The sequence below is a fragment of the Balearica regulorum genome, chromosome 3 (genome assembly GCF_011004875.1).
Source record: "Balearica regulorum gibbericeps isolate bBalReg1 chromosome 3, bBalReg1.pri, whole genome shotgun sequence".
Classification (NCBI taxonomy): domain Eukaryota; kingdom Metazoa; phylum Chordata; class Aves; order Gruiformes; family Gruidae; genus Balearica; species Balearica regulorum.
In genome coordinates this window covers 110,160,659-110,175,216 of record NC_046186.1, presented here as the reverse complement: position 1 = coordinate 110,175,216, position 14,558 = coordinate 110,160,659, and the positions used below count along the sequence as shown (strand labels likewise).

Genomic DNA, 14,558 nt, shown 5'->3' with positions numbered 1-14,558 from the left:
TGTTGAAAGTTTATTACCCTATCTTTATAGCTTTTGTTTGCAGGAGAAAGTGGCCCAACCTGCGCTGCAGACACACCTTCAGCCTGAAAAGGTTGCTGTCCTCCTGGCAGTGGCCGACTGATGGGTTGTCCCACCCGATGGTGAATAGAGGACCCAAGTTCTGATGGGAATGAGCCTTTTTTTCCACTGTTAGGAGGAGGGAAAACAAAGACGACGATGTTTAGAGAAGGGAGTGGAAACACGTAGCTCAGCCCAGCTCCTAGGGATCCCCTGGCTGTATCACAGCTTGCACCACGGGGCCCATTATGACTTCGGTAGAAAAGCCAGAAGAGAGACTCACGCACTCTTTCCTGTCCTCGCCCTGGCTTTTGAAATGGCATTGCTCATAGGGAATGGAGGCGCACCGATCAAGGTGAGCGGGGATCGCATCCCCTTAGATCTGAATGGTGGTCAGGGGGAGGAAGGAGGTATTAATCATGTGCCAACATGGGACAGATGAGCTAACTTCAAAAAATAAAACAAATCCGCATGGTTGGTGGTTAGGAATCTGTTTCCTAGCAATAAAAAGAAATATCCAGCCCATTTCTTCTTGCTGTAATTTTGTTTCCAGCAAAATCTGAAAACCTCAGTTTTGATTATTGCTATTGGGAAACGTGTGTGTTGTGTTTTATTTGATCCAAGATCAGCTGGAGCAGCCTGAAGCTGACCACATTAAACTTCTGAGCGGCTTAACCAGAGAAGTTGCAATCTTGGCTTTTCCCACAATGGCTATACTAGCAAATGCCACTTGCACATTTTTGTCACATATCAATAGAAATTTACAGCTGAAGAAAGGTTTAAAAAAAAAAATAGTTTTTCATGACTGCCTGAAGCTTTATGATTTGGCTCACTGGGTTGGTTAGGACTGTTTGCTGAAGCTATTCTGGTGGTAGCAAGAAGGTATAAAATACTTTTTTGCAGCCAATATCCACATTGAATTGTTCTTCTAAGTTGACATAATATAAAATTATTTTGGAAGCCTGTACAATCATTCAATACACATTTCTGCATTATTTTCTCCAAATTTGTGCTTGTTATTTTGCACTTATTTGCTTTTAAAAGCAAAGCAAATTATTACCAACAAATTATAGCCCTAAAAGGATTGCCCAAGGGGGGGCAGAACAACAGTTGTTATGCATAGTACTCTTTATGTCAGCATGGTTTACCAGATTCTCTTTGGAAAATATGTTTGGAGGTGCTTTGGGGGCAGGGGGATGATATGTGGATTACAAAACATACACGAAAGAATGGGGGCAAGTTGAGAGCAAGCCTTAATTTCATAATCTAATGCCGCTGATTCATAGGAAAACTCTTTAGGACCAGGCTGTGTGGAAGGTGTTATAACGCTGTAGTGTGTTGATATTGTAATCATTAATGTGTTTTCAAAGACCCCTGAAGTCACTGTCATGCTCTGCTGACCTGACCCTTCATGTTACAGTTCCCTTTTGTATGGCTTCTTCTCCAGGAACAAGGGAGATGTGGAGTGGGGTCACGGTTTTGACAGGTTGTGCCACAGAAAAGGGAACTAAGAAAACCTGAAAACTTCAGCTTGGCCAGGAAATCTGGGGGGGCGGAAAGCAGGAGACTGCATAGAAATGGCGTGTGAGACCTACTTCTCCTTTTGGAGTGGTTGTGGAGGCCGGTGGTGGGAACTGCTGAGTGGGATCGCCTGGACTCACCGGAGTGGAAAGTACTCCAGCCTGTAATGACGCGGGCTGGGGTAAGAGTATGGCGTTTCCTAAACCAGGTCTAAATCCTTCTGAGTTAAGAGCTGCCTAGTGTTTTGGGGTTCTTTTGGTTTGGTTTGGTTTTTTTTAATGGCGCTTTTAGGCTGTAAGCATGATGTAAAAAGGTTTCACTAGTAATTGGAATCTATCTCATATTGTAGATTTATAATCAACAGATTATAACCAATCAGAAAACAATTTTTGATGTTACAAATTGCAAACTAAATCTTGAAGCTCAAAAGGCCACTCCTTCTGCACTCCTTCCTGCACTTGTTTGCTCCTGTATCCAACAAACCTTATGTCCGTTGCCTGACAGGGATAGTAATGACAAGGTAGATGCTGGATGTGGAAGGTTTACCTCATTATATTCGGTTTTAGGCATATTTCCTTATTCGAAAACTCTGAAAGTATTAAGTGCTTTATAGCTGGTTATGGACTTTTTTTCCATTTTTATGTAAAGTTTTACAGCAACCCTCTAGTGGATCATAGGCCACCTCTGAAGGAGTCACACTCTAAGGCTTCATATTGTGTTTCATTAATTTCTAGAGCAAAACAATTGTTCACAAGGAAAACACGTCTGTTTTACCTATTTTTATATAGGACCAAGTTACTAAGGGTCAAGGTAGAACTTTTTTTTTTTTAAGGAAATTCATCTTTTGAAATAATTATTATGAGGATATGTGAGAATGAACATAATCCAACTACCCTCCCTTGGGGTATGCAGAGATAGACATCTAGGTGTGACAGCACACATCTCGGCACAAGATTGCCTGACTATTTACCTGCATTTTTAGATAGGTTTGGCAGCCTGATTCTTCTCTAATGCCACAGCTGCTCCTCATGTATGCGTACCTGGGGTTGCCTATGCTGCGGATCAGTCTCATTAATGACCGTGGAACATGCGCACCCCTAGGTATTTTATTAATAGGCACATTGCACAGAATCTAGTTTACTGCTTCTTCCTTGTTACATCTGCAGAGAACAAAGTTAAAGAGCTGCCTGTGCTTCAGTCAAAGGCACGACAATTAGCTGTGTCAACATCTCTAAGCTGGTTTAAAATCATTCCCCTCAAACAGTGGGAGAAGGGCACTGAAGGGATAATGCAGTATAGGCTGGCTGAATATATATCTGTCTGGAGATGCACCCCGCTCATGCACTGATATCAGGACCTGAAGTAAGTAGTTTAAGGGTACTGGGGGGTCTGAGAACTGTCCAGATCCCACTAGTAGTGCTATCTCTGCAAGAATTGTTTCAGCAGGGTAGCAGGAGTAAAAACCGGTAGAGATTCATTTTAGTTACTTAAGGGTCTTACTCCGAAGAGATATACTGGTTTCAAAAATACCTTTTTTATTTACTTTTTTCCTTTAAAAAATAAAAATACAATTGGAGAGTTTGAATTGAGCTGTGAATCAATTGTTCTGTAGAGAGAAATGTGTTCCCACAAAGAAATTAAAGAATAAATTAAGCTGTCTGCCATAGAAGTTGACCCTAATTAAGGTCAATTCTCCCTGATAAGTAATTAATCAGCAATCCTTATTAGAGTTTAGTCTCTCCGTTAACAATAAACAGAGCATTATTTTATTTTTATGGTTAGAATGAGTTTCTTAATTGATAGTATTCTGCAGGAGGCAAATATCCATCAGCACTGAAACTGATACACTGAAGACACTTTAAATTAGAACAGCGTTAGTTAAATTAGTCAAAGAACACAACTGCAAAGCTCAAGAATGTACATCTTTTGCAAAATCTGCCTTTCTGTAATTTCTTGCTTATAAAGTAAAAAAGCATGTCACCTATCAACAAACAAGAGGACAAGGTCTCTGCCTTGAGGTGATGTTATCAATGGCACGGGCAAAGCAAAGGTGGCAAAAACTTAGCTTCGCTTCAGGTAAAAAAAATCTGTGCATGATGTCCTCTAATGATACTACTGCTTAATGAGACTATTTGTGGGCAAAGAACAATTTGGAAAAAGAAAAGAAAAAGAAATAAGGTTTGCTTTTTATAGCCCTAAAGTTATCACATTTAGTGCAGAAGAATGTCTGAAGGGCTGTGTGTGTGCACAGCCACACACAGGGGCACGCGCCTACCTTGCCTGATGCTATGCTAAAGCCATTTTGAGCCTAATGTTCTTGAATAAATTGCTCAAGAGTGGTTAGTTCACCCATGTGGAAACCTCACCTCTAGCTGTGATGCTAGCAAAGTCAGCAAGACATTGGGTTAGCTGCTGCAGAGCACAAGGCATTTCAAACACAAGCTACCCAGAAGGCTATTTAAGACGCAGAGATTTTCCCCTGCTATGTTTTTGGGAGGTCTTAAGAGTGAGACTTGATCCTACAGGTCCATGAATCCCCTTCGCAGTAACTCTGTGCGCTTTTTTTTTTTCTTTTTTTTCCTTTCCCCCCCCCCTCCCTTGTAGGGATGCCCATTCTCTTCCCTGCCACCCTGATGTATTTGCAAAGGCTTATCTGACCATATAAAAGCAAAGCTATCCACAGCCTTCAAGTAATCAAAGATTTGGGTGTCACAAGTCATAGATATGCTAGCCAGCGAAGTTGCCTTTTGGAGCGGCTGAGCTACGGGGAGGGGATGTATTTCTAGGGTAGCTATTTATAGTGCAGGTCTTTTGGTGTGTAAAATCCTCTCCCCTCCCCTTTTTTTCCTTTTCAAATAGTCCCTCACTAACATTAAAGCTATAGAAGTATGAAAATGAAATCAGTTATATGTCTGGTTTCTACTAAGCGTTTTCTAGGAAAACTTTGATCTTTCTAAAGCCAGAATTTTAATAAAAATAGTGAAAGCAAATCATTTGCAGCAGCTGTCCATCAAATACTTTACCATCACATTTCTTCCAGACTGAAATATGTGAGAATAGTGGTAAGAGGCAGAAGCTCTGAAAAAGTGACAAGTAACTTTAATGAGAGATGACCTGGTTTTACCGTGTTGCTATTTCTCAGGTGGCCTTGACTTCACTGGAGTTATTTCTGACTATTAACTTTCAGAGGTAAATATCTGTCAGGTATGTAAAAAACACAAAGAGAAGAAGGTGAACTAAGGGCAGAATTCAGGAGTACACTATCAATGAGGTTAGAATAATGCTCTAAAAAGTTGATTGTTGGTTGCCAACAGTTGTAAAAGTCTATTGTAAAGTACGTAAGAAGTGAAGAATTTGTAACTAAAAGGATGGCATTGTTTTATTCCCTTGTGCAGTTTGAAGATAATGATGCATTTTGCAATTATGGCTGTTGCACTACATGTTGTAAAGCAAGTATTTGTACACCGTTAGGGATTTTTTTAAATACCATTTTGTTCATGAACACAAATAATATATTTGGACATCGTTCAAGCCTGACGCTGATTATTCCAGTGAAGACCACAATATTCATGACTGTTCCCTGCTTCAGAGAGGCATTCAGAGCCTGACAGTGCTGAACTCTGTTATATGCAAAACTCCCTCGCTGTGGGTTAACTTTTGGTTTGATTTTTTCTGATTTGCTTGGGGTTAGCCTTTTCAAATATCTGGCAGGTTTCTTCTAAATACAATTAAGTTTATCTGCAAGCTGCTTGCAGTTTGAAGAGCCTATTGTTGAAGGTACTCGTGCTGTGTTGCAATGCTTCCTTCAAAGGTTTCTTCCTTACAGAAGCTGTTCACGCGCACTAAGGATTTCCCGCGCACAGCCTTTTCATTGCTTTGTGGCACTTCTCTTCCACAGGATGGTTCTTTGTTTTGTTTTTTCAAGATGCCAGAGCAATGTTGTTCAAACCTTGGAGGCTGTTAGCAGCAGTAGCAGAGGAGAACATAGAGGTAGCTATCAGATTTTGCTTTCCCCTTCCAGCTACCGGTTGGATTTCACAGTCCAGTCAACTAAAGCTGTTTGATCACTTCATGTGCTACATGTATTCAGTGTAAGAATTTTTACATGCTCTGCAGCATTAAGTGATCAAAAGAAGTGAGATCCTCTGTTGTAGCATTGATAATAGGCTACTCCTCACTGCGTGTCTCAGCACAGCACGCAGGGAAATTGTCAAATTGGTTTTGATTCTGAAAGATCTTCAAGATGAAGAAAGGTAAGATAAAGGAAACTACTACCATTGAGAAAAATACACATGGTATTAAAGCTTGCCATAGGATGACTCTACACCTGATGATATGAGAAAGAAAGCTGGCAACAGAAAAAGATAGGACTGCTCAGAAAATGGGACAACAACCAGGGTTTGCCTTTCTGCAGGGAGCCCAAGCCCAACCTGTGGCATGTTGTAGTTCTGCTGTCTGGTAATAGCATCGCTATGTTTCCTTGTGCGAGGTCTCTTCACTTGTACACTTCAGTTGTACATTTGTCTCAGATTCTTCTGTTTGGTTGGTTGATTTGGGGTTTTTTTTTTTTGCTTTTACTTCTGCTTAACTATATGACTTGTTTCAGATATACAGTAAGTTTCTGAAGTGAGAATATCATATTTTCTTTATTTCAGGAAGCAAAAGTATTAATCTAGGTCCACCATTCAGATGCCCAGCTTTTAAATAACTTTCTGGGCAGTCCTTTTTCTTGTGATTTTCTTTTGTTTTTCTTTTGTGTAAGTCCATGGCACTGATAAATACTTAGTGGTCAAGATAAATTAGGAACAGGTTGTTTCCAGTTGGAGACCCTAAAGCAAGAAAAGCAGCGTTAGGAAACAATTCTGGAAATACATTTGCATACAGGCAATCAGAACAATAAAGCAATACAAAGTCTGCATTTAAACAGTGTTTAGAAAGTACTTTGTCCCAGTGTCTGTGGTAGGCATCTGGAAATACTCAAGATTGTTGTTAATATTAAAGGGAAGCTTATCAAATGACAGTGTGAATGGCAGGTTGGTGTTCAGTTTTCATTAAAGTTCAATAGAAGTTGGGTGTCTAATACCATTTTTGGTTTTTAATAATTCCCTGCAGGAGAAGCCCTTTGACTCAGATTCTCAAAACTTTATTACTTGTGTTTTTGTGAGCACGTGTGTTGATCATACAGCTATTAATCACTTAGCGTGAAAGCCTGCTTGAGAATTTGCTGATTCTTCTCTTCTGGTCTCAGTTATACCTCCTTCTGACTCTGATTTTGGATTTGTTTCAGACACGCAAATTACCAGAAGAGTTCTGTGAAGCCTTTTAAACACAGAAATCAATACCCTTAAACAAGCACAATTTCCACTGCGGATTAGATTGTACTGACATAAAGGTGCTACTCATTTGTTTTGTTCTAGGAGTATCTTTACACCTTTGGATGACTGTATTCAGTCCCAGGAACACTATTTTAATCATCTCTGTATAAAAACACTATGAAAAACTGGAAAACAAGCCTCATTTTCAAAACTTGCGTTGATTATCTGGAAACACGTGTTGATGTATGCGTGGAGAGGAACGGTGTTTGTCATTTTGAGTAGCTGGAGCTCCCAATGAGTGTGCCGTTCCTCAGGCTGGGTAGACTATATTTGAGGTGCTCAAGCTCACGGGTGTCTGCCTATGTGGAAAACAAGTCAAGGCATGTGACTTGCCTTGGCCAGTAGTTAGAAGACTTCCTTTCCCTTCAAATTAGGCTCTGTTTGGTATAACAGTACCTATAGTCTCTTCAACGCATCCATACCATCTCACCCCAACTGGGAGTCCTTGGTGAGACAGTAGCACGGTCAAGACATTTCTGTGCTACACACTGTTTTGACAGAAAGTACCATGTTAAGGGCTGACGACTTAAATTGTTCTTTACTGCATATTTTCTTGGAAAAATTTAATTTTGTGTACTACAGTAATGATGCTGAGTGGATAATAAGATGCAGTATGCCGCGGCTGCAGGCTCTACACCATATGTCTTCCACAACTATTGCATTTTGGGGGGCTGGTCGTTAGGGTAATTGTATCATCTCAGTAATTCATCATCAGAGTAACTTGAAATAATGCAGCTATGATATATAGCAGTGAGAATTACAATGTTTAAAACTAAACAGGAAAACTGCAGTCTCAGAGCTGAAGGTTCAGAATTGTAGTTTTATAAATATTTCTAAATTTTCTGCTTGCTGAGCTTTATGTATAAATCGAATTGCTATAACAACACTTAAAACAGACTGCGAGGACAATTATTTTAAAGCAGAAAGTGATACAAGTCGTTATTTCATAGTAGCAAAGAGTAGTTGCTCCCTGCCCTGAAACACTGGGACAGCGAACACTTCTGTGATACCGTCTTTCCAGGCTTTTTTTCCCCTGTGATCTCACATATGGCGTTTTGTGACATAAGAAAATAAAGTAATGTGTCACTTCTTCCACTTAGTGACCCATTTAGGTAGGGTTTGGGGGTTTTTTCTAGGCGCACCTCAGTTGTAAATTAGTGGCTGGGCCCATATTTCACTTACCTCTTTTAAGGGCCATTGGTTTAAGGCCAGAAGCTGCTTAATATTTATAGAGCAACATTTAAGAGTGCAGTAGCTCTGATAGCATTTGTATGTATTTGCATACATAATATTGTTACAATGACAGTGCTATTTCTTATATGTTAACCAGGGGCATCTGGTGAACAATGAATTTTTATTATTTCTGTATTGATTTAGAAAATCTAGATAACTTAATGGCATGAAACTGGGGTCATTTAAAGGTTTATGAAATGATCTTACAGAGCTTCTGAGTAAAGTGTGAGAGCAAAATATATTGCAAATTCTCTCTTCATTTCACTGTAACAAAATGCATGAAACAACCGAGTGAGGATCCCAAAATTATTAGGGGAGCGAAAAAAGGTTTCTTGCTGTATATTTATGATTATAAGTCTGTTTTTCAAGTGCCTTGTGCTGTCTCTGGAAGGATCTTGGTGTAGCTGAGAAAGGTGTGATTGGGTTTGCACTTAGGTGAGCATGCACAGGTGCTGCAGGAAATATTGGTAACATTTGTGGCTCTGCAGAAAACATTTTTCCACTCTGACTAGTGGCTCAGCGTAGTGTTAGACAGCAATTTCAAATTGGATTGGTGTGTGCAAATGGGTGCCACAGACCTGACCGTGCTTCTTGCAGGAATCTAAGGGTCAGATTTGGATTCCAGCCACCACTCAAACCAAGTAATTATATCCTTCAAGTCATGAAAAAATTTCTTGAGTGCAAGCATGCTGTGTACTGGAGGCTCAAAAAGACTGTAGATAAAGTCTTATAGAGCATTTTGGAAGTAAATATTGCGAGTTCATTCCTCCAGTTCCACTGTCTTGGGGACCAGGAGGCTGAGAATCAAGAAAAGGAGAACAAATCTTTCCAGGAGCAGGTCCAGTGATGAAAGAGGAGCGGTTAAAATTGCTGGGAGACTGGATTGAGAGGAAGCCCACTTTGCTCAGATTTGATATGAGGATAACAAAATCAGTGTCACTTGCACAGAATATCACACTTCCAGCTGAAAAAAAATCAAGTATTTAGTTTAAAATCATGGAATTTAACATAATTTTCAATTCTATTAGCCTGCCAATGCAGTAGCCTGCAAGGCTTTGAGTTTTAAGCTTTTCTGTACAATTATCAGAACTAGGAGCTTGTTTTAAAATGAAAAGTGGGATTTTTTCATAACCTAAGGTCTACAGAGCTGTGGATTTAAGAAATAAGCAAATACTGGAAAAGTTGCAAATAAATGGCGAGAACTGGCGAGAAGCGACACTGGGAATAGCTTAGTGTTCTCACTGAGGCTTGGGAAAGGGAGAAGTTTGGTATTGTTTTGTTGTTTTTTTCCCTTCTCCACAGTTGCTACATATTTCCAGCTTTCGGGAAAAGAAAGAGAAACCAAACAGTTTTGCACTTGTCACGTGCCAGTCTATCAAAGACTGAATGCTGGATGGATGCATCCTGTCAGACATCAGCAAAAATCTTTGCTTCCTTGCTTGTAGTGCCTACCTGTGACTGATAACTTTGCCTGCTAGTGCTCTGATAGAGCTTTCAAGCCCCTCCTACATTTTCTACAGTATGTCAGGCACCGATATACTGAAAGCTATAATCCATCCCTGAAAATGGTTACCTTTCTGAATTCATGAAGGGACACAAAACCTGGCTGTAAGTACTCAAGATGAGGGATGCCATGAGGATGCCTGTGCCTTATAGTGTGTTGTCTTACAATTGAAAAGAAAAGGTTTAATTACTGTTGGTAAACATTAGGTTGAATATTTGATCTCTTCTCATAGAGAAAAGCAGTACCAAAAATATAGTAAAAATTCACTTACGAGGTTAGGTTAATGACGTATTACCTGAGAGTATGAATTTTAAAACCCATATCCTGAGAGTTAACTTTTTTCATTGGAATATAAAAGACGGATTCATTCAAAGAACTTTTCCCAGATGTTTTATATTTTCTGTGTCTTTCCCAGGAAACATTTCCTCTGGAAGGTACTAGATAGTAATAAGAAATCTTGATGGATCATTAGACTAAAATATATGTAGTTACTCAATCTTGGAGTTCAAATGTATCTTCTGTCCATTATGGATCCTTCCCCTCACTTCCTGAGCAAACAGTACTATTTTTACTTATTCATTTCCTTACAGGATTCAGAAAAACAGAAATTATTTTAATTATTTTGCATATGTTCCTATAAAATAGAATATTAGCTTCTGATTATATTTGAGTGAAACTGATCTCACTACTCTTAATAAAACTCACAAAACTTATTCTTCAATAAAATCAAAGTAAACTATCAGTTAGTTCTAAGACTTTGTTATCACATTCACCAGAAAGTTGTGCCTCAGGGACTGACACTATAAGATACAGGCGGGCAAGCTTGAATTTTTTTTTTTTTTCTCTATTTGTTCACCTGTGGGATTCACAATATTATTACTTTTCTTTGGAAGTGGTTAAAGGTTGTAAGTAGTATGAGCTTAAGTTGTCTGTGGTCTCTTCCAAAACTACTGTTGTGCCAAATTTGCACATGCTCATGTTTGATTCCAGAATTACTACTACAGAGAGCTGTAAAACCTTGCTGATGCTATAGGAAATATCATTATTCTGGAGATATATATGTATTTTATACTAGCATAGGTTTTATTGCATTTAGAGTCGGCAGATCAGTAGCACTGGACTGGGGTCCAACAGGGAATAAATGGCACTGTCAGCGCTGGCTCAATTTGCGTTTCGCGTTTCTCGCTTGCTTCTCAGGTTCATCAGCATTCTCAGTGCTTCATTGGAAGCCTGTTAAAGCCAAGGTAGAAGTATTTAGAGTACACAGTTCATAAAACATGCTTGAAAATATTCCACTGGGCTTGCTAGATTACGATAGTAGCTGCCAGTGCTTTTGAAGACAAAATGTTTTGAAATGATTGGTATATACACATGCGTGCACACGTGCCTATACTGTCTGAGAAATCAAAACTCCTAGTGTTTTGGAGCGCATTAGGAACGTAAGATTGGAGCTAAACACGTACATCTCATGCTTTTATCCAACTGCTTTGAAGCCATTAACGTGTTTATCCTTACCCTGTGAGCCTGCACTCCTACAAGTGGCTGGACAGCAGAGGTTAAACTGTAGGCAAAGCCTGCATTGTACATTGTGCAGTCACGTGTAGGGGTACTTTAGGTAACACCACATAAACTTATCAGCCCATTGTGGTACTGTGGAGAGAAAGTCACCCTGGCCTCAGAAACAGGAGAGCTATATGGGCAAAGTATGGCAGAAGTTTAGGTTTTCTGAAGAGCTGCTGGTTGGGGCTGAGTCACGTCTGTGAATTGGAGAAGCCTGCGCTGCCCTGTCCCAGGGAGCGGTGGCGGTGGTGTGACGGTTCTAGCAGTATTCATTGCGCCTTCTGATATGAAGTTCAAAATAATTTCCAGAGACAGGGAACAATGTTTACACGGCTTCTTGAAATGCTTCGCTCTTCTCCTTCTGGCCTCTCACGGAAATAATATTGGAGACTCTCCCATCTCCTACGTGTTTCCATTATGTTACTGTGGCTGTCCCAGTTCAGATTAGATAACGGCACAACAGGAAAAGTAATTTATTTCATTGCTATGTTCTCTCACAACCAGGTGAGATTGAGAAAAAAAAACCCCACGAGCCAAGAACTGTAAACAGCGTGGAGGACTCGTAGGGGCCCTGCGTACAGAGCTTATTTTTACCAGGGGAGCTCTAAGTGATCATCTTCACTAGTGGGCAAACATGACCTCCCCGAAATATGAACCTGAAATGCGGTGCTACTTCAGGTCACTGGCAAGGATAACATCATTCAACAGTAACGTTGACTTATTGCAGTACTCAGTAATGCTTCTGTAGTGCCTGTCATCAGGGCACTGCAGAGGGAACAGCTCATTCGGTATTTGTCTGAGGCTGTTTCTGATGGGAAGAACAACTTTAAGATTACTATGAATGAATAAGTGATAAAGGAAAATTTCTACTACGGCACTATGAAACAGGCTGTCAAAGGTTGAGAAGCAAAAATAGTAATTTAGTGTGCTTCAGGTTTATAATTCTATCTTTCTGCACTATCATGTTGCTCCAAAAAGAAGGCGGCACAGTAAAAAGCCGTTCTTTCTAACGGGATGCAGGCCCGTTATATTAAACATCACAGGGCTGAGATCACGTTATCTCAACAGGTCACTGTACATCAGCTGATCCACAATAACTGTATGTGCACATGGACTTAACCAATGACAAACGAAAAATAATGTGACTTATGTTATCTTCTGGTGAAGAAGGAGTACAGTGAGTCAAACTACTGCATGATTATGCAAGGGCTTAAAACCCACGATCTACATACAGAGAGGCTTATTGCAACTCAGCTGACACGTTGTGACTTATTTCTTTGTAGTAGTGTCATCATCTGTCTGGGCCCAGGTACTGTCAGGTCTTTGCATCACATTTTATTTTGTGGTTCTAAAGGGCTGTGCAAAAAATGGGGTTGCAGTCCATTTCATGCTTAGCGTGGTGTTCAGCAGTCAAACTTAAATATGGATATAATAATAAAGAAGACTTAAACTCAAAACATAGATTTGCTTCCTTGTTTTATGGGAGGTTACATAAATGCCCACAGGTGCTGAAGAAATGTGAAAAAATAAAACGTGTCATTTAAATATGGAGATTTTCATGTTCTCAGCTACGCAAATATATTAAAATAGAGTAAAAAAAAAATCACTATGGTATGTTATCAACTATTAGGGTGATATTCTTTACTGTTGCAGCTGTGTGCTTGGTGTCTGTGCACAGTACTTCTGTGCAAATGCAAGGAAGTCCAGGAAACGGGGTTTTTTCACTGAAAAGTATCTATGTATCAAGCAAGGCTAAAGGTCTGCCTTCAAGTCTGTAAAGCATTCATTTTACTTGCTAATACCTGGCCATTTACAAATGGTGACTTGGTAACCATTGCAGCACCACGTTCTTTTATTTTGGAAAAGCTGCTCATATATTTGCCTTTAATTTTGCCTACACCTGTCCTATTCACACAAAGGTTTTTGGTTTTTGTCCTTGGCATTTTTTGATCTAAAATAATATATGTATATACATATATATAGCAGATAGGAAAGCAGGTATGTAAAGTGTAGGTTATGAATAGTATAATTATGAATCACCGTAAAATTAGTCAGCTTTTTTTAATCCTCAAAGCCTTTGATTTCTCGAAAGTACTGTGAAAAGGTGCACATGCCATTATCATTACATGCCGTTTTTCTGCATTTCATAAATTAGTAAAAGAGGAGATTGCTTTAGAGCCAGGACAATGTTTATTTCTTTGCATGCATTTCTGTATAAAGAGAGTAAGCATATGAATGAAACAGGTGAAACAAATAAGCTACTGCCTCCATGGGAGAAGACTGGGGGAAATCTATTCTGAACCGGTTGAACCAGCTGGAATAAAATAGAGCTACATTTATTCTCCCAAGTTAACTGGGAGATTGCTCTGCAACTCGCACGAGAGGCAAGACAAGGTGTGCTACATAAGGTGGATCCCATGTTGACACCCTGTAGGTATGGAAAAGTCAGACACCAGCCAATAGAGAAATGTTCAAACAATGCACGCAAAAAAGGAACGTTTAGGACATGATTTAAACAACTGAGCAAATAAAGCCCCCATACTTTACAGAGTCATTATGCAAATCTCAGCAGGGGATGGTCCTTTTATTGTTTTAAAAAGAGATCATAGCTGAAGAGGTGATAGTGGCGTAGTGCCATAGCCTTGAGGGACTTTCTCCAAAGGTGCTCAGCAGCTGCTCAACTGTGTAACTGGAGTATGTAAGCACTATTGGAAAATTAAGTCAGGTATTTAAAAAGAGAAGAAAATAAAGTGGAAGAACTCCCGAGTTCACTGCCTGGGAGACTTCCAGAGAGGAGCTGCAGGATACGCTCACTGCGGGGAGTAGTGCCAAGGTCGTAAGCGAGAGAGGGAGCAGACACAAAAGCTGTGTGCGAGACGTGAAGCTGGTTCTGGAAAGATTGACGTGAATGACCAAGAGGTACAAAGTAAAATGTTTCATTGTGTTTCATCTGGCAGGGCAAAAACTTTAAGAAGTTTTTTAATTTTTAAGAAGGAAGTACCAGTACCAATGTCATGAAATTACACGTAGAATTGCCACTTATTATGCACAAGCCCCTAATCTCATACTGGGCAGAGCTTTTCTTTTTTTTTTTCCTTAATTTAGTAAGTGTCTTTATTCAGGAATAGAATTGATTTTATAGGAGAAAAAAAAAATATCATGAAGCCCTTAAGTTGAACTTTTAACATACATTAAAGAACTTTGTTAAAATGTAAATGTCCCATTACATCTTAATAATGTCCCATACATCTTAATGTACCATTACATCTTAATAATGAAATGAAAATAAAAATGAAAATGTCCCAATA

At 39.5% G+C, this 14,558-nt stretch overlaps 1 protein-coding gene across 1 annotated transcript in view; it reads left to right on the top strand.

The window, feature by feature from the left end:
* NRXN1 (neurexin 1) overlaps positions 1 to 14,558 on the top strand; it is a 733,713-nt gene that overhangs the window by 590,985 nt on the left and 128,170 nt on the right.